Source organism: Bos indicus, chromosome 15 (genome assembly GCF_029378745.1).
Source record: "Bos indicus isolate NIAB-ARS_2022 breed Sahiwal x Tharparkar chromosome 15, NIAB-ARS_B.indTharparkar_mat_pri_1.0, whole genome shotgun sequence".
In the NCBI taxonomy this organism is placed as follows: Eukaryota; Metazoa; Chordata; class Mammalia; order Artiodactyla; family Bovidae; genus Bos; species Bos indicus.
This window is the reverse complement of record NC_091774.1, coordinates 71,018,735-71,039,837: the sequence shown is the minus strand read 5'-3', so window position 1 is coordinate 71,039,837 and position 21,103 is coordinate 71,018,735. Positions and strand designations below refer to the sequence as shown.

Below are 21,103 nucleotides of genomic sequence, written 5' to 3'. Positions count from 1 at the left end.
TAGTATCTAACGATCTGAAAGAATGACCCTTATACAACATTTCAGCCAACTGTCAATTCTGTATAGTTACTATATGGGGAAGACTGAGTAGACACCCTGATCCAACATGGCATAGCTACTTAGTGGCATATTTGAGAGTAGAATATGGGTATCCTAGTATTTAGGGTTGCTGCTGCTACTACTAAGTTGCTTCAGTCATGTCCAACTCTTTGCAACCCCATAGATGGAAGCCCACTAGGCTCCGCCATCCCTGGGATTCTCCAGCCAAGAACACTGGAGTGGGTTGCCATTTCCTCCTCCAATGCATGAAAGTGAAAAGTGAAAGTGAAGTCGCTCAGTCGTGTCCGACTCTTAGCGACCCCATGGACTGCAGCCACCAGGCTCCTCCGTCCATGGGATTTTCCAGGCAAGAGTACTGGAGTGGGGTGCCATTGCCTTCTCTGACTATATAGGGTTAAGTGGTGTGATTTTCTTTGTTTTTGTTTCCTCTCTTCTTTTTTTCTTCCTAGGAGTGAGGGATTAAATGAATAAAGCATCTCAAATAAGTTGTAGGCTGTGAACTACATTGTGTCTGTAACTCATGTGGGCCTATCCACTGCAATCAAAGTACAATATTGACTATTTATTAAGAGCCTTTTTTGTAAAGCACTATGTATTCACTTGTTCAGTCATATTTGACTCTTTGCAACCTCATGGACTGTAGCCTGCTAGGCTCCTCAAAACACTATACTTAGGTATAAGTTATGCTTCTGATATAGGTGAGAAAAAAGTTATTTGTAAACAATATGGTGACATAAATAATTTTATTAAAAAATGTAAAGATTTTTCAAGTGAAAAATGCAGACCATTACATTGTTCAGAGGAGGGAGACAGAAATTTGACTTGGTTGAGAATTGGTAAGGGAATTTTGGAAGAGACAAGATTGTGAACACTTCATAGGTGGTCTCACAATCCACCGAAACTGATGGAGATCTAATCAATTCTGAAAAGCTTACTAGGTTAGCAGTTGAAAAAAATCAGAATGGACACAACAGAAGTCACAAAGTAACTGAAGAATGAACTGTTCAACTACTAGGTGACTCTTTTGTTGTTGTTGTTTGTTTTTATTTTTTAAATTAATTAATTAATTTTAATTGGAGGCTAATTACTTTATAATATTGTGGTGGTTTTTGCCATACATTGACATGAATCAACCATGGGTATACATGTGTTCCCCATCCTGAACCCCCCTCCCACCTCCCTCCCCATCCCATACCTCTGGGTCATCCCAGTGCACCAGCCCTGAGCACCCTGCCTCATGCATCAAACCTGGACTGGTGATCTATTTCATATATGATAATATACATGTTTCAATGCTATTCTCTCAAATCATCCCACCATCGCCTTCTCCCACAGAGTCCAAAAGTCTGTTCTTTACATCTGTGTCTCTTCTGCTGTCTTGCATATAGGGTCATCATTACCATCTTTCTAAATTCCATGCTGCTGCTGCTAAGTCTCTTCAGTCATGTCTGGCTCTGTGCGACCCCATAGATGGCAGCCCACCAGGCTCCCCCATCCCTGGGATTCTCCAGGCAAGAACATTGGAGTGGGTTGCCATTTCCTTCTCCAATGCATGAAAGTGAACAGTGAAAGTGAAGTTGCTCAGTCGTGTCGACTCTTAGCGACCCCATGGACTGCAGCCCACCAGGCTCCTCCATGCATGGGATTTTCCAGGCAAGAGTACTGGAGTGGGATGCCATTGCCTTCTCCATCTAAATTCCATATATATGCATTAATATACTGTATTGGTGTTTTTCCTTCTGGCTTACTTCACTCTGTATAATAGGCTCCAGTTTCATCCACCTCATTAGAACTGATTCAAATGCATTCTTTTTAATAGCTGAGTAATATTCCATTGTGTATATGTACCACAGCTTTCTTATCCATTTGTCTGCTGATGGAAATCTAGGTTGGAGAAGGCAATGGCAACCCACACCAGTACTCTTGCCTGGAAAATCCCATGCATGGAGGAGCCTGGTAGGCTGCAGTCGATGGGGTCGTGAAGAGTTGGACACAACTGAAGTGACTTAGCAGCAGCAGCAGCAGCAGGACATCTAGGTTTCTTCCACATCCTGGCTATTGTAAACAGTGCTGCAATGAACATTGGGGTACATGTGTCTCTTTCAATTCTGGTTTCCTCGGTGTGTATGCCCAGCAGTGGGATTGCTAGTTCTTATGGCAGTTCTATTTCCAGTTTTTTAAGGAATCTCCACACTGTTCATAGTGGCTGTACTAGTTTGCATTCCCACCAATAGTGTAAGAGGGTTCCCTTTTCTCCACACCCTTTCCAGCATTTATTGTTTGTAGACTTTTTGATAGCAGCCATTCTGACTGGCATGAGATGGTACCTCATTGTGGTTTTGATTTGCAGTTCTCTGATAATGAGTGATGTTGAGCATCTTTTCATGTGTTTGTTAGCCATCTGTATGTCTTCTTTGGAGAAATGTCTGTTTAGTTCTTTGGCCCATTTTTTGATTTGGCTGTTTATTATTCTGGAATAGAGCTGCAGGAGCTGCTTGTATATTTTTGAGATTAATTATTTGTCAGTTGCTTCATTTGCTATTATTTTCTCCCATTCTGGAGGCTGTCTTTTCACCTTGCTTATAGTTTCCTTCATTGTGCAAAAGCTTTTAAGTTTAATTAGGTCCCATTTGTTTATTTTTGCTTTTATTTCCAATATTCTGGGAGGTGGGTCATAGAGAATCCTGCTGTGATTTATGTCAGAGAGTGTTTTGCCTGTTTTCCTCTAGGAGTTTTATAGTTTCTGGTCTTACATTTATATCTTTAATCCATTTTGAGTTTATTTCTGTGTATGGTGTTAGAAAGTGTTCTAGTTTCATTCTTTTACCAGTGTTTGACCAGTTTTCCCAGCACCACTTGTTAAAGAGATTCTCTTTTCTCCATTGTATATTCTTGCCTCCGTTGTCAAAGATAAGGTGTCCATAGGTGTGTGGATTTATCTCTGGGCTTTCTATTTTGTTCCATTGATCTATATTTCTGTCTTTGTGCCAATACCATACTGTCTTGATGACTGTAGCTTTGTAGTATAGTCTGAAGTCAGGCAGGTTGATTCCTCCAGTTCCATTCTTCTTTCTCAAGGTTGCTTTGGCTATTCGAGGTTTTTTGTATTTAGATACAAATTTTGAAATTATTTGTTCCAGTTTTCTGAAAAATACCGTTGGTAGCTTGATAGGGATTGCATTGATTCTATAAATTGCTTTGGGTAGTATACTCATTTTCACTATACTGATTCTTCCAATCCATGAACATGGTATATTTCTCCATCTATTTGTGTCATCTTTGATTTCTTTCATCAGTGTTTTATAGTTTTCTATATATAGATCTTTTGTTTCCTTAGGTAGATTTATTCCCAAGTATTTTATTCTTTCTATTGCAATAGTGAATGGAATCGTTTCCTTAATTTCTCTCTGTTTTCTCATTGTTAGTGTATAGGAATGCAAGGGATTTCTATGTGTTAATTTTATATCCTGAAACTTTATTATATTAGTTGATTAGCTCTAGTAATTATCTGGTGGAGTCTTTAAGATTTTCTATGTAGAGGATCATGTCATCTGCAAACACTGAGAGTTTTACTTCTTCTTTTCCAATCTGGATTCCTTTTATTTCTTTTTCTTCTCTTATTGCTGTGGCTAAAACTTCCAAAACTACGTTGAATAGTAGTGGTGAGAGTGGGAACCCTTGTCTTGTTCCTGACTTTAGGGGAAATGCTTTCACTTTTTCAACAACTACCAGGTGACTCTTTAGGTGTCTGTTGATATTATAATTCCATGTTTTGCTAGTTAGTCATGAGCTACTAATTAGAAAAAGTCTGGTATTTTAGTTATTCCAATGAGCATGTGTTAAGAAGTCTAGGTGCAATGGAATACATCAATGCTTCTAATGTAATATAAATGGTGATAATAAATATTTTAAGGTCAAATTCTACCTCTTCCTTGAAGCCCTCTTTGAGTCTCAAAGTCAATTTACACTGAACTTTTATATTTTAAGAAGTTCTCTAATATGAAACTAGCTTCACTACACTTAACACTTAACTATTCTCCTAACTTTTAAAAATATTATTTTATTAGTACATCTCAGCTAATTAAGCAGATTGTAAACTCTAGTTGCTCTTGAATGTTTCTACTCACATTTCCAGTTTTTTCATATGTGATGAATACTGATTTAAAGGTTGGTTATTGGATAGAGGGTTTTAAAATGTATATAAATGGTTAGAAAAGTATTACATTAACTCCTGCCAAAATTTCTTTCTTTCTTATGATATTAGCTCAAGTGAAAGTGAAACTGTTACTCTCTCAGTTCTGTCTGAATCTTTGGGATCCTATGGACTGTAACCCTTCAGGCTGTTCTGCCCATGGAATTCTCCAGGCAAGAAATATTGATCAGATCAGATCAGATCAGATCAGTCACTCAGTCGTGTCTGACTCTTTGTGACCCCATAAATCGCAGCACGCCAGGCCTCCCTGTCCATCACCAGCTCTCGGAGTTCACTCAGACTCACGTCCATCGAGTCAGTGATGCCATCCAGCCATCTCATCCTCGGTCGTCCCCTTCTCCTCAGCCCCCAATCCCTCCCAGCATCAGAGTCTTTTCCAATGAGTCAACTCTTTGCATGAGGTGGCCGAAGTACTGGAGTTTCAGCTTTAGCATCATTCCTTCCAAAGAAATCCCAGGACTGATCTCCTTCAGAATGGACCGGTTGGATCTCCTTGCAGTCCAAGGGACTCTCAAGAGTCTTCTCCAACACCACAGTTCAAAAGCATCAATTCTTCAGCGCTCAGCCTTCTTCACAGTCCAACTCTCACATCCATACATGACCACAGGAAAAACCATAGCCTTGACTAGACGAACCTTTGTTGGCAAAGTAATGTCTCTGCTTTCTAATATGCTATCTAGGTTGGTCATAACTTTCCTTCCAAGGAGTAAGCGTCTTTTAATTTCATGGCTGCAGTCACCATGTGTAGTGATTTTGGAGCCCACCAAAATAGTCTGACACTGTTTCCACTGTTTCCCCATCTATTTCCCATAAAGTGGTGGGACTGGATGCCATGATCTTTGTTTTCTGAATGTTGAGCTTTAAGCCAACTTTTTCACTCTCCACTTTCACTTTCATCAAGAGGCTTTTTACTTCCTCTTCACTTTCTGCCATAAGGGTGGTGTCATCTGCATATCTGAGGTTATTGATACTTCTCCCGGCAATCTTGATTCCAGTTTGTGTTTCTCCCAGTCCAGCGTTTCTCATTATGTACTCTGCATATAAGTTAAATAAACAGGGTGACAATATACAGCCTTGACGAACTCCTTTTCCTATTTGGAACCAGTCTGTTGTTCCATGTCCAGTTCTAACTGTTGCTTCCTGACCTGCATACAAATTTCTCAAGAGGCAGATCAGGTGGTCTGGTATTCCCATCTCTTTCAGAACTTTCCACAGTTTATTGTGATCCACACAGTCCAAGGCTTTGGCATAGTCAATAAAGCAGAAATAGATGTTTTTCTGGAACTCTCCTGCCTTTTCCATGATCCAGTGGATGTTGGCAATTTGATCTCTGATTCCTCTGCCTTTTCTAAAACCAGCTTGAACAGCAGGAAGTTCATGGTTCACATATTGCTGAAGCCTGGCTTGGAGAATTTTGAGCATTACTTTACTAGCATGTGAGATGAGTGCAATTGTGCAGTAGTTTGAACATTCTTTGGCATTGCCTTTCTTTGGGATTAGAATGAAAATTGATCTTTTCCAGTCCTGTGGCCACTGCTGAGTTTTCCAAATTTGCTGGCATATTGAGTGCAGCACTTTCACAGCATCATCTTCCAGGATTTGAAACAGCTCAACTGGAATTCCATCACCTCCACTAGCTTTGTTCATAGTGATGCTTTCTAAGGCCCACTTGACTTCACATTCCAGGATATCTGGCTCTAGGTCAGTGATCACACCATTGTGATTATCTGGGTCGTGAAGATCTTTTTTTGTACAGTTCTTCTATGTTTTCTTGCCATCTCTTCTTAATATCTTCTGCTTCTGTTAGGTCCATACCATTTCTGTCCTTTATTGAGCTCATCTTTGCATGAAATATTCCTTTGGTATCTCTGATTTTCTTAAAGAGATCCCTAGTCTTTCCCATTCTGTTGTGTTCCTCTATTTCTTTGCATTGATCGCTGAAGAAGGCTTTCTTATCTCTTCTTGCTATTCTTTGGAACTCTGCATTCAGATGTTTATATCTTTCCTTTTCTCCTTTGCTTTTCGCTTCTCTTCTTTTCACAGCTATTTGTAAGACCTCCCCAGACAGCCATTTTGCTTTTTTGCATTTCTTTTCTATGGGGATGGTCTTGATCCCTGTTCTGCAGGGGATCTTGTCGACCCAGGTATTGAATGTGGGTCTGCAGTATTGCAGGTAGATTCTTTACCATCTGAGCCACCAGGGAAACCCTACATTCTACCAATTACTCTATTTATGTACTTGGTATACTCCCAACTAGTATTTAAAATGCTCCAGGCAGATAGCAACTGTTCTTTATACTTAAGCCTCAGCACACTGTACCAAACACAGTGTCTGCACTTAGTAGATACCAAATGACCTGTTGTCAAATGAAAATTGAATGATTTTTAAAAATAATTAGTGTGATAGATATATAGGAAGCCTAGTACAGAATGAGCACAGGGAAGGCTTTCAATAAACATGAGTTGAATGAATGTGTGAGTCCTAACTTTTGCCTTTAAATAGCTGTGAGACATAGTCAAATCACTCCGCACCCCTTTGGGGATTCATTTTTTCTCATCAGTAATATAAGGTATTTGGATTTATGGTTGGTTTTCTACCTACTTTTCAAACTCTACTCTTCAAACTTTAGTACTTCCACAAGAATGAAGTATTTTCTTAGACAATGATAGGTATCTAAAGTGCCTTAGATTATGTTGCGACTAAAATATTCTTTAAAAGGAAGAGCTCCATGCTAAAATATTGGTGTAAATTGCAGTGTGGAAATTTGCCTTTTTAAATCAGTTTGAACACATGCAATTTAAAAGTCCATCCTGCTGTTATTATAGTAACACAGGAAATGAGGAAGAGGTCCTGCTACTCCAGAAGCCACATTCAAATGAATTTGACATTAATTTCATAGGAATGTTGGAGATAGTAATTAATTGCAAAGGCATATAATAGGTCCTTTACTACAGAGAGAAATGTATGTTCATCTGTTGTGCATAAGACAAGCTTCAAAGAATAATAATTTTTAAGAGATTGGAATAAAATATTTTATTTCTCTCTTTTCTTTACTCCATATTCTTTATTTATTTAAGATAGCAGCATGATGAACCATGTTGTTGAATTTCTTCTTTGATAAACTCTTGGATATATGACAAGTTAGATTGGCAGGTTGGAAGATAAAATCTTGCTGCTTTGATTGATCTATTGAAATATAAAGATGGCTATTGGTTGGTGTTTTTTAAGCTCTAAAATAAAAATATACTGAGCCTGAGATGTTTATCTGTGACTTAGTAATAATCACAATAATAACAGTAGTAAATAATAGTAGTAATATTTATACTAATTGAAAGCTCTATTTAATTTTATTTGCTGCTTACCATGCTAGGCACTGGGCTGGCATTAAATTTTACATGTGCAATTCAATGTATTCCTTATGGCAGTGCTGTAGGACATGTTCCATTATTGCAGAAGAGGAAAATGAGCACTTTTCCCAAGGTTAATATTTAGTACATGGTGAGTCAAGATTCAATAAACTTCTAATCTAATAGAAATGCAAATGAAAGGCCATGCATAGAATTCACACAAGGTAGAATGAGTACTTTAACTGAGACACATACAAGGATAAATTTCTAAGATTGTTCATCCATGTATTGATTCATTTGTTTATTTGTACAGCTATGCTCTCAATGTTCACAATATTATTTTTATCCAGAATTCCCAAGCTGACATGTCCTTAGAACCCTTTCAATACTTTCCATTGCTAGAATCCCTTTCTATAGCATCCCTGAGAGCTGTAGAACCCTGATTCTGAGTACTTTTACTGATAAACAGGCTCTCTGATGGCAAGGAATATCTGCTGTTGAGTTCCAACAGTTGGGACTTGAGACAAATTAGATTTCCCTGTAACTTTCACTCTTGGTTTTGCCTAATAAGGCCAATTAAAATTTTATGATCATATTTTTCAACAAGGTAACACTTCTTTGAGGCCACTATTTGACCCTTTCTCATCACCAAGTCTTCTGACAGGGTTAGTTAACATCTCAGTGTTTCTGTGAGGTCAGAAAAGGACAATCATGTAAAGTATTTAGGAATGTGACCAACACATAATAAGTGTTCTGTAAATAACAAATGATAGCAATAGTACTAGATACTGACTTGGCCAAAAAGTTCTTTGGGTATTACCATATGATATTATGTATGTTCATTTGGGTTTTTCCGTATGTTATACATGTGATGTCTCATAACATCATATTGAAAAGCCCATATGAACTTTTTGGCCAACCTGATGTTTACTGGATTAGCTTTATTTATGGAATTCTTCTTCTCTTGGTTGACCACATTTTGTCTATAATTGGCTTCCCTGATGGCTCAGATGATAAAGAATTTGCCTGCAATGCAGGAGACACAGGTTTCATCCTTGGGTCAGGAACATCCCCTAGAGATGGAAATGGAAACCCACTGCAGTATTTTTGCCTGGAGCATTCCATAGATAGAGGAGCCTGGCAGACTACAGTCCATGGGTCAAAGAGTTGCACAAAGCTGAGCGACTAACACAGTGTTTAGTTGTAAATACTAGCTTTCCTTAAATGTGTACTGCTAATACAACACAATGCTTCAGGTTCACTGGTGTACCTCATTAAATTGAGCCAAATCAATTGAACATTGGTTTAGTGATTGACTTCGTTGATAGGGTCATTGGCAGTGCCCACTTTCGCATGCACAGTAACTGGGTTCTGGCTCGTTAAGTGATTATATGTAATGTCCTTTAAAAAGCCTAAACCATTGCCTGACTTTCTGATTGCACATTAGAAAACAGCAGTAATAAAAAGAAAAAAAAGAGAAAGATTGAAACTCATTGTAAAAAGTAAATAGAAGGAATTTCAATGATATTCCCTTATATAATAATGAAGGGTGGAAAATAAGCAAAAATAGTTAAAGCCTGACCAATCATCATAACAGGTCCTCCATTCAAAGATTGAATTTGCCCTTTTCACTGGGCATATCAATACTTTGTTTATTAGCATAATAGAATTGTAACAACAAAAAAAGATTTCACTACAGACTAGACAAAGCCAGACAGTTGACTAAAAGATGCTAAAATATGCAGCTCCCTGGAGCCTAAAGTCCCTTTTAAGGTCAATTTTGAATGACTTTTCAGTCAGGGATTCTTCCGGGAGGAAATGCATCTTTGTCTGAGGTTAGTTCAAGAGCAGGTTTCCCAGGACTCCAGAGAACCTTAACAAGAAATCTCTGAGGCAAAGCCCAGACAGAGGGAGTCACCAGATCCTCAGAAGTGGGAAGGGATAGACTTCCCATCACTCTGGACAGCTGCAACACTTTTCAAGCAAAGAATATGCCAACAATCATTCTCTCCTGATCTGTCTGTCTGTGGTGGGCACAGCAAGCTCTGAGGTTCTGAAGGTGCCAGCTAAGAAACAGTATCTACAGGCTGGCACACCAGCAGTGCCCAGTGCCACCTAGGTATCTTTTCATCATCCTGTATGTTGCTTTTGGAAGGCAGGGATGTTCTAGGATTTAACTGCTCATTGTGTGGAATAATAGCATTTTCAGGCTATATGGGATCTTATATCATTGAATCTAATCATCTCATTTTTCAGTCACAAAACTGAGAGTGAGAGAGAGGGGCTTACCCAGAGTTACTCAGCTAGTGAGTGACAGACAACAGGGGAACCTGTAGCAATTTGTGTGGCCTCTTTCAGCTTCTCTTTGCAAATCTATAAAATGGAAGTAAGGGATGCTGAAGCTGAAACTCCTATACTTTTGCCACCAGATGCAAAGAGCAGACTCACTGGAAAGGATTCTGATGCTGGGAAATATTGAGGGCAGGAGGAGAAGGGGGCAACAGAGGATGAGATGTTTGGATGGTACCATCAACTCAATGGTCATGAGTTTGAGCAAACTCTGGGAGATACTGAAGGAAAGGGAAATCTGGCTTGCTCTAGTCCATGGGGTCACAAAGAGTCAGACATGACAGCAACTGAACAGCAACAAGGGGTAGATCTACACTACTTCTCTACAGTTCCTTTTTATTTTAATAGTTGACTTATGTAATTTTTAATATTAGATTCTTAACTTCCAATGTGACTTCCACTTTGCAATGATCAAGAAGTTTTTGCAAAAATGAGGCCTTTTGGTGTCTACATAATGGTGTTCAAACATTCTGATGAAGACTGAAATTCTAGTTAATATTTTGCACTGCGTACAGATACATACCTCAGTACAGCATATGGACTTGGATTAAACATTTTGAAAATGTACCCTGCTTTGGAATATGATTGATAATTCATTGTATCCTATCACTCTTTGTGACCCATGGACTGTAGCCTGCCAGGCTTCTGTGTCCATGAAACTTTCCAGGCAGTAATACTAGAGTGGGTTGCCATTTCCTCCTCCATGGGAAATTCCTAAGCCAGGGATTGATCTCATATCTCACGCTGCTTCTGCAATGGCAGACAGATATTTTATCACTCAGTCACCTGGGAAACCCCCCATCAGAGTAATATGCATAGCCAAAAGTGAACTAAGTATGTTACGGGAAAATAAATCAATCTGTTCACATGTTTGTTGGGATTCACAAATCAAGGGAATACCATCTAGCCTGGATAAGGTCCCCCACCTTGCCACACAATATAGGCACTTTCCGAATTTTTCCAATTTCATTATTAAGTGTTGACAAAGGATTCTGTTTCCATCAGCTGAGGTTTCTAGCTGAAAGATAGCAGCTAGCGAGAGGTTTATGCAAGCACAATTAGGAATAAACAAGATCCAGAGAGCCAGCACATTAGCAATGTGGTTGAGTTCTTTCTGTCCCGTTAGCAGGCCTTGTCTCAGCGGTCACTGAATTCCACCTTAAGAGTATCAGATATGTAATTGGTTGTCTGAACTCTCTACTTTCCCTTGGCATGTTGTATATTTACATTGATTTGAGTCACCCACTTCTTTAAATATAAATATGAAACAGAAATAAATCATGTGTGATATTCCTCTCTTTTTGATATATTCGACACAATTAAATAAACATTTACTAAAGTACTAGGTTACAAAGTAGTGGACCATGCTCTGGGAGGAGCATAAGGATCAGGAAACTTGGTCCTAGGAATCCTCAGTTTTCCTTTAGACCAACTGATTTGGAAGGGAGGCATAATAGCCAAGTATTGGGCTGGACAAAATGTTCATTTGGATGGTTCCATAGCAACTTATGAACCTGAAAAAACTTTTTGGCCAACCCAGTACAAGGCAGGCTGAGCTTAAACATCCTAGATCTGGAAATACCATATTAGAGATCTCAAAGAAATAGAAATCAGCTCTGCTGGGAAGGGAGTTAGGAAGGCTTCATGAAGGGAAGAATTTGGAACAAGATCACTTGCACATGGAGGCCAGTGGACAGTTTGAGACTAACTCAATATTACATGGTAGGTCTATACATTGGAGAGTAAAAACAAAGAGACATAGGTTAGTGTAATTTGATTAGCAGAGTCAAATTATGAGATTAAAATTTCATTCTTTGGAATTCAGGCTAGTACTTAAAATTTGAATGGGATTGTTTGAGGGAGAACACAGCAGTGCTGTGTTTTAGCTGTTGCTTCTCTCAAACTTTGATTTTTTTTTTTTTTCTCCATTGGGCCTAATTTGTTGGAAACTTCAGGAGAAATGATCACTTTTTATATAAATACCTCCCCTTAGCCTAGGGACATGGCATTTCAGAAGGTACATGAGTCAGAGAGGGGAGAGAAAGGATTTCCAACTGCCTTTAAAATGTGTTGCTATATCAAGTCATTTAGCCATTAAGTGATCCTTCTGTACAACTGTAACACTCACATGTGATAAGCAAGTTCATTTCTCTAACTTGTGTGAATTTAAATTCCTTTGTAAATGAATTTTGCTATGATAGTTACTTTAAAGTGTTTGTTGGTCATAAAGAAGAAGCTTTTTGTATCTCTTTGATATGCTGGCACTTAGCCATTTAAAATAGTAATTCTACAACCCTTGTCTGATTGCTAATTGCCCTAGCTGGTATCATTGCCTGGATAGAATGGGATCGGGGTGTTATCTCAGATTACTATAGTCAGTGCCATGTGAGGATCAAGTGCAGACAGAAGTGAGGATAATCAAAGAATAATAGCCATTATTAAATCCAGGAGCAAGTTTGGGGCCACAGGAGGTGAAATACACTGAAAATTCAAAAGTCATCAGGATCATATCAAGAAACAGTTAGATAGAACAGAGGAATTATAGTGTGAGGTGTTTTGTTCTTACTGGCTATTGATTATGTTGGCTGAGATTGGCTTAAAGCAACAAGGAAGTATTTGAAAATGGTAGCTCAGCTGATAAAGAATCTGCCTGCCATGCAGAAGACCCCAGTTCAACTCCTGGGTCAGGAAGATCCCCTGGAGAAGGGAATGGCAACCCACTCCAGTATTCTTGGGCTTTCCTTGTGGCTCAGATGGTAAAGAATATGCTTGCAGTGCAGGAGACCTGTGTTCAATCCCTGGGTTGAAAAGGAGGAGTTTGTGGCAACACACTCCAGTATCCTTGTCTGAAGAATCCCCATGGACAGAGGAGCCTGGTAGGCTACAGACAATGGGGGTCACAGAGTCAGACACAGTTGAGCGACTGAGCACACACATTGCCCACCCATTGAAAATACTCTCTTCAGAGCACAGTTGAACATGTGAAGCTGGGGCTGTTATATCATCAGCCCACTGTGTCTGTAGGTTCCACATCAGAAGATGTAACCAACTATGGGTCAAAAATATTCAGAAAAAAAAATTCCAGACAGTTTCAAAAAGTAAAACTTGAATTTGTCACTCTAAGAACTGTTTATATAACATTTACATTGTATTTACAATTATTTTCATAGCATTTACACTGTATCAGGTATAATAAATAATCTAGAGATGATTTAAAATATACAGGAGGATGCCTATAGGTTATATGCAAGTACTTCACCATTTTATATAAACAACATGAGCATCTGAGGATTTTGTTATCACTGGGGGTCCTATAACCAATCTTCCCATGGATACTGAGGGTCAACTCTATAAACATCAGATCCTTTTGCATTTCACTGAGCAAAGTGATGGACTTCTCCTGTGGTTGAGTGGTAAAGAATCCATCTGTAAGGCAGGAGCCACAGGAGATGAGGGTTTGATCACTGGGTTGGAAAGACCCCCTGCAGAAGTAAATGGCAACCCACTCTTGTATTCTTGCCTGGAAAATCCCATGGACAGAGGAGTCTGGCAGCTACAGTCCATAGGGTCGCAGAGTCAGACCCAACTGAAGCGATTTAGCACACATGAGCAAAGTGATATACCACCGGTGTTAAAAAGTGTTCTAAACTTATCTGAATTAAAATCCAAGAGAACAATAGACAAGGGTGACCCTAGGAAACTCTGTTTTATAAAAACTCCATTCTGCTGTGGCTGTTTACAGGTTACTTTGCATCTTTTGTCATTTGTTATGCCATTGCTTTATTCTTCAATTTTTCTTCTCTCCTTCTCACATTCTGATGCTGATGCTATGAAATATCATTGTTTCAGTTCTAGTTACAGGTAAAAACCAAATGTCAAAGGCATAGGTATTTCATACTGAGAGTTGTTTTGAGTACCATGAAGCATCCATCCCCTTTGTTTTTGAGGTTAAACAAGCACACAAACAAGACTTGAAAGGAATTATGGCAGAAGGTGAAAAGAGGGATGTGAAAATAAGGGAAAGGTAATGAGGAAATGAAACTAACATGTAGCAAACACTTTGCTAGCTCCGTTGTATACATGGTGATGCTCAATCCTTGCCATGACCTTGCATCTTGCACTGGGGACATCAGTGGGTAAAGAGAGAGTAAGCCAGGTAGAGATCAAAGTCATCCAGATGGCCACCTACAGAGCTGAGCCCAGAACCTGGATCTGTAATTGCTCTCTACCACCAGGCTGAAAACAAAGGACACTGGTGGCTGTGGGGAAAGTGCCATCCTTCTTTGTTCACAGAGTAGTTTGAACCATGCCAAGATAAGCCATTTAGATAAAAGGCAGAGAAAGGATGAGAACTGAGTCAAGCTGAAGTTCCACTCCCTTCCAACCAGATTATTCTCTTCTTTCATTTTGTTGACCATAAACAAAATGAATGGCAATTATTGAGTGCAAAGATGAATTTATTTAGGAATAGCAGAGAAATTACAATTCAGGACAAACAAATTATGGAGAGCCATAGGTGAGTTTAAAGAAACAAAGGGGAGGCTAGCTTTTATTAGGTCTGGGAAGAAATGGAGGAGGGTTGTTTGCTGGGGAGAAGGAGCGTTCAGGGTTGTGGTGATTTCTTACTGGCAGCAACATGTACCTCTGCGAGATATCTGCCTTTATAGCTTCCCGACTCCATTTTAAATCAGATTTCCTTCATCTATTTTCAGGCTTTGAACCTAACATATATGGACTGCGTTATGGGAATGATTCTCTTTGTACATGAATATGACCTGTTTGTTCCTTACTCAGCAATTCAGAACAGTGCTAGGTCAGCCCTGAGCTGTTTAACCTATTGATAGAGAGTCTGTATATGCTTAACATGCAGGAATTGATTTTTTAAATAAATCAAGATGACTATGTTTTTTTTTTTATATTCCCTATCTAGATGTAGGTATTATTAGTAAAATGTTTTCTTAGTTCTGCCCATTTGCTATTTTCTTTTAATTTAAAGTGTAATTTACAATGCTGTGTTAGTTTCAAGTATACAGCAAAGTGATTCAGGTATACATTTATGGTATATATATATATATATACGCATATACTCTTTTTCAGGTTTTCTTCCACTACAGGTTTTTGAAGATATAGTTCTCTTTGCTATACAATATTTATTGTATTTTTACCTATTTTGTTTACCTATTTTGTGTATAATTGTGTGTATATGGTATTCCCAATCTCCTAATTTATCTCTCCTCCAGCTCTCTCCTATCCCCACCATCATCTTTGGTAAACTATAACATTTGTTTTCTATGTCTGTGAGTCTATTTCTGTTGTATAAATAAGTTCATTTGTATCATTGTTTTAGGTTCTACATTTAACTGCTATCATATGATAGTTGTTTTCCCCTGACTTACTTCTAATCATTCTTTAAAGAGATTCATGTTAAGCACTTACTAGGTACTAGAAACTGTGTTGAGAGTTGTATTAAGATGGTCTGAACTCTGCTATGATAATAGATCAACCCTGAAATCCCAGTGGATGAACACAACAAAAGTTTGGTTTGGTTATCATGGGTCTTCAGTTCAGTTCAATTCAGTCACTCAGTCATGTCCAACTCTTTGTGACCCCACGAATCGCAGCATGCCAGGCCTCCCTGTCCATCACCAACTCCCAGAGTTCACCCAGACTCACATCCATCGAGTCAGTGATGCCATCCAGCCATCTCATCCTCTGTCGTCCCCTTCTCCTCCTGCCCCCAATCCCTCCCAGCATCAGAGTCTTTTTCCAATGAGTCAACTCTTTGCATGAGGTGGCCAAAGTACTGGAGTTTCAGCTTCAGCATCATTCCTTCCGAAGAAATCCCAAGGCTGATCTCCTTCAGAATGGACTGGTTGGATCTCCTTGCAGTCCAAGGGACTCTCAAGAGTCTTCTCCAACACCACAGTTCAAAAGCACCAATTCTTCAGCGCTCAGCCTTCTTCACAGTCCAACTCTCACATCCATACATGACCACTGCAAAAACCATAGCCTTGACTAGACGGACCTTTGTTGGCAAAATAATGTCTCTGCTTTTGAATATGCTGTCTAGGTTGGTCATAACTTTCCTTCCAAGGAGTAAGCGTCTTTTAATTTCATGGCTGCAGTCACCATCTGCAGTGATTTTGGAGCCCCCTCAAAAATAAAGTCTGACACTGTTTCCACTGTTTCCCCATCTATTTCCCATGAAGTAATTGGACCGGATGCCATGATCTTCGTTTCCAAGGGCCTTCCTGTTACCGTAACCTCTTGACAGGCCAGTCAAGTGCTGTGATAGGTGCCCAGTCTGCTTTTCTACCTTATGACTTCCCCTTCTCAACATGTGGCTGCCAAATTGTTATCACAGGGAAAAAAGAACCAGGTTCCTTGAGAGGATTTTCTCTGCCTCCCCTCCCCAAAGTTACATATATATATATATATATATATATATATATATATGTATGTATAAAATCTATACATTAGTGGACTATAGTTGCTTTACTATAGAGTTGCTATACTTTATAGCATTCTATTAGTTTCTACTGTACAGCAAAGTGAATCAGTTATGCATACATCCCCTCTGTTTCGAACTTCTTTTCCATTTTAGGTCACCACAGAGTACTGAGTTCCCTGTGCTATTACAGGAGGTTCTCATTTGTTATCTATTTTATACATAGTGCCATATCTATTTTATACATGATATCAATAAGTGTATCCATTTGTGGAGGTCATCCAGCCCTGCCTAACTGTGAGGACTGTGGCAAAGAGGCAGATCAGAGGTCTGGCCTTCTCATGTCTGAGAAAGAAAAGAATTAATAGATACTGGTGAGTGCTGTTGATATATCACAAGTTCCGATAGAACACAGATTACATTTTTAAAGTCATCTCCAGTGAGAGCTGTGCAGTTCTATGAGGAAAACAATAATTATAGGGGAATATTTAGGGTCGTATTACAATTTGGCAGAGCCTGTGGCTCAAGCCAGCAGCTGCTGGTTCCCTTTGGAGAATTTCTTTTTCATTTGAAATAACTAACTTGGGATTTTAAAATTTTCCTTGTGTTCTCTTGTCTTCATACCGTTCACTTTGTTTTCTTCAATAGAGGTCAAAACGTGTTTAAAAATTAAGCCTGGGTCTTCAAAATTCCTTTATGGAACTAGTGGGCTCATGCCAATTGTTATTTCCTTGCTACTGGAAACCAGGAAGGACAGAATGAAGACATGCACCCTAATGGCTCTTTTGGTGTTGCTGTTGGGTAGTTGCTGTTTATAAGTATCCCAACATTTATGACTCGAATCATCAAATATAGTTACAATTTTCTGGCATTAACCATATTATACAAACAACAAGGTTTAAGGAGAGATCTATACCATGAAGAGAAATAAGATTAGAAAAAATAAAAAATACAAATAAGGCCATGCAAGTATGTTTAGATGTGAAAGCATGAATGGTCCATGGTGTTGGGTTGAAGATGACATGTTGCCGGGAAGTCTAGATACTTTCTTTTTGGCTTGGTGATGAGTTTCTCTTAGAACTCTTTTACATAAAAATAACTGAAAGCCAAAATATTCATGTCTTGTTGATGTATAAGGAAAGGGAGAATAAGAATCTGTACTGTTTTATGAAAGTTTTCATTAGGGTGAGAACAACGTTTACTGTTTGTAACTGCTTCATACTGTTAGGTTCCTTGTCTGTAGACTTAAATATTTGGATTTTCATTGTCAAATGTTTCCTTTCTACAATTGCTTTCTGTGCCTTGATTTTGAACTTTCACTGACTTTAAGTGATATCCATATAAGGGATTTTTGTTAGGGTCTCTAAGTAAATATTTTCAATCAATCTGGAGAGGAGCTGTGATGACTTTTGAGATTTTGAAGATAAACTAGAAAAGCAAACTATGACAATTACACAAATAATAATGATAATAATATAATCATGAACATTGATTGGGCATTCATTTATAATCTAAGTATTAGGCTAAGTGTTTCACAAGTACCTTTTCATTTAGTCTGCATAATTATGAGAGGCAGGGTCCATTATTAGCCCCATTTTAACAGGAAGTTTTGGGTTCCCAGGTGGCTCTAGTGGTAAAAACCATGCCTGCCAATGCGGGACATGAGACGGGTTCAATCACGGGGTTGGAAAGATACCCTGGAGGAGGGCATGGCAACCCACTCCATTATTCTGCCTCACCTCAGGAATAATTGGCAAAGTCTGGAAATACCTTGTTGCCATGACTGAGTGAAAAATGTTAGTCACTTAGTTGTGTCTGACTCTTTGTGACCCCATGGACTATAGCCCACCAGACTCTTCTGTCCATGGAATTCTCCAGGTAAGAATACTAGAGTAGTTTGCCATTTCCTTCTCCAGGAATCCTTCTGACCCCAGGACTGAACCTGAGTCTCCTGCATTGCAGGCAGACTCTTTACCGACTGAGCCACCAGGGAAGACTGAGAGGAGTGGTAAAGATATGCTAACCATCCTGCAATGCATAGGACAACACAGATATTATCCAGACCAAAAACTTCATATCACCAAGGTTGATCTTGTACAAAAGAGTCCTCTCTTATTAGATAACTGAACTTATGTGACTAAAACCTCAATCTTTGGAGTCAGTAGATCTGGGGTTCAATTCTGGCTTAAGGCTTGACCTTGAGAGTTCAAGCTTTGTTGGGAAGATCCCCTGGAGGAGGGCGTGGCAACCCACTCCAGTATGCTTGCCTGGAGAATCCCATGGACAGAGGAGTCTGGCTGGCGATGGTCCATTGAGTCGTAAAGAGTTGGACATGCCAGAGTGACTCTGCCCAGCACAGCACATGCCTTAGTTTAATTGCTTATCAATTGGAAATAATAATACTTACCCTACAGATTGTTCTGAAGATGAAATGAGAGAACATATACAAAGTGATTAGCATCATCTCTGGCATTCATTGATGATCAAACATTTTAGCTGAAAAAATGATGAACTTTGGTTAAACAGTCCAAAGAGACTATTGAGATTTTGAGACCCTCAAAGATTGCTGTTGACCAGGTGTTAGAAAGAACTGCCTCTAGATCAGGCAAATTTTTGTTTTAAGTCTTATTTGGGTGATCTTGAGCAAATGCCTTAGAAAAGTCTGTGCCTCAGTTCCTGCATCTATCAGATGAGGGTATAAGGAGTATGTGTCTTCTAGACTTTCTAGAGTTTAGAGGTTTAAATGATAGTATAAAGATAAAGTACTTAGAACAGTGTCTATGACTTAGAAGCAGACAGTTGTTAACACTTATTATTCATTTACTTAATATTGTTAGATAAGGCATAACATGTATATTCATTTTCTAAGTAACTAAACCTTACCATTTAAAATACAAGCCCACAAAAACAGAGTGATGAAAATTGCTCTAAAGTTATATTTTGAAGTCCCTTGCTTTAAAAAAAAATAAGACTAAATACTCTTTATCATTTCATTGTTCAGTCAGGAGCTTTGTCATCAATCTTTTGTTTCTTATACTGGATTAGGACATATGAAGCTTTTAAAACTATTGGTGTATGAGGATTTTTCTTACTGTAGGCTGCTGGACTGTTTCATTCTTTTCTCTACTTTTTCTAAATATTGTTTTTTGCTTCCTTTCTATCAAAATAGCCACTATCTTACTCTTATAGTTTCTACCTTTTCTTGACTTTTCTAAGTATTGCATTTGATTAGTTTCTCAATATTTATTGAACACACTATGTGCTATGCTCTCTACGATATATTAGTGACCCAAACTAAGCAATCCTTTCTTGGGGTTTATGATTTAGCAGAGGAAAACATTAAAGAATAATGCCAGTTAAATAATTATTTAATTCAAATATGATCCATGCCGAGACTGAGCAGTATCTGTTGCTATACTTAGGGGCAAACCCTTTTAGCATGAGATATAAGATAAGCCTTCATGGGGAACTGATCATCAGGTGACAGTCTGAAACGTGCGTGGGCATTAGCAAGGCAAAGAGAAAAAGCTTTACGAGCAGATGCAATAGCGTGTGTAAAGCTCCTGGTTTTGGAAAAGGCATGGCACTAAATGAAGGCATTGTTTTAAAGCTCAGTATGGCTAGAGACTGAAAAAATGTCCAGGTTGGTGGAGTATTGATTAACTGATAAAGATAGTCAAGGTCTCAATCATATATGGTCTTTGAAAGCATGTAAAATTTTGACTTTATTTAATAGGCAATAATGAGCCACTAGATAGTTTAAGCTTGTTGTTGATACGATAGATTTTCATCTGAGGAATGGCTAAAAAGCAGGAAAGGATGGAGGCAGAGACACCTGTTAGAATGCTACCACCGTGGTCCAGTCAAGATATGATGAAAGCCATGCAAATTGTATATCTAGTGGAAGTGAACAGTCTGAGAAATAAAACCTAAAATTTCTCTGTGACAGGAAAGAGGATGTTTAGTTTTCAGACTTGGAAAGATTTATTTTGGCCTTTTTGGCTTATTTATCTTCGACTTTGTTCTTGGCTACATTCCAGAGGATTATAATTGATGAATAGTCTATTTCCAAATGAGCAAAAATCCAAAGGTACAGAAATTAAATTTTATTTGTATAATGCTTAAAAAGTATGTTACTGCATTTAATCAGCAAATTTTCCTAACAAGTGATTTTTACACCCCCACCCCCCCTGCCGTTTCTCCAGGACTTTGGTCTAAGTTGATGCACCTTAATTTATTGGTGGAATACAAAATTTCTACCTCAATAAGCCATCATGTACAATATAAAAATTTATTTGTTTTATCTTACAGAGAAAGTTAAAATTTAGTGGCGGTGGTCTTCCATTTTGTTCTTTTTTTTTTTTAATTTTATTTTATTTTTAAACTTTACATAATTGTATTAGTTTTGCCAAATATCAAAATGAATCCGCCACAGGTATACATGTGTTCCCCATCCTGAACCCTCCTCCCTCCTCCCTCCCCATACCATCCCTCTGGGTCATCCCAGTGCACTAGCCCCAAGCATCCAGTATCGTGCATTGAACCTGGACTGGCAACTCGTTTCTTACATGATATTTTACATGTTTCAATGTCATTCTCCCAAATCTTCCCACCCTCTCCCTCTCCCACAGAGTCCATAAGACTGTTCTATACATCAGTGTCTCTTTTGCTGTCTCATACACAGG

General features: G+C 38.6%; 1 protein-coding gene across 7 annotated transcripts in view; it reads left to right on the top strand.

The window, feature by feature from the left end:
- The window catches only part of LRRC4C (leucine rich repeat containing 4C), a 1,421,025-nt gene that overhangs the window by 1,280,306 nt on the left and 119,616 nt on the right, over positions 1-21,103 (top strand). The window lies entirely within an intron of this gene.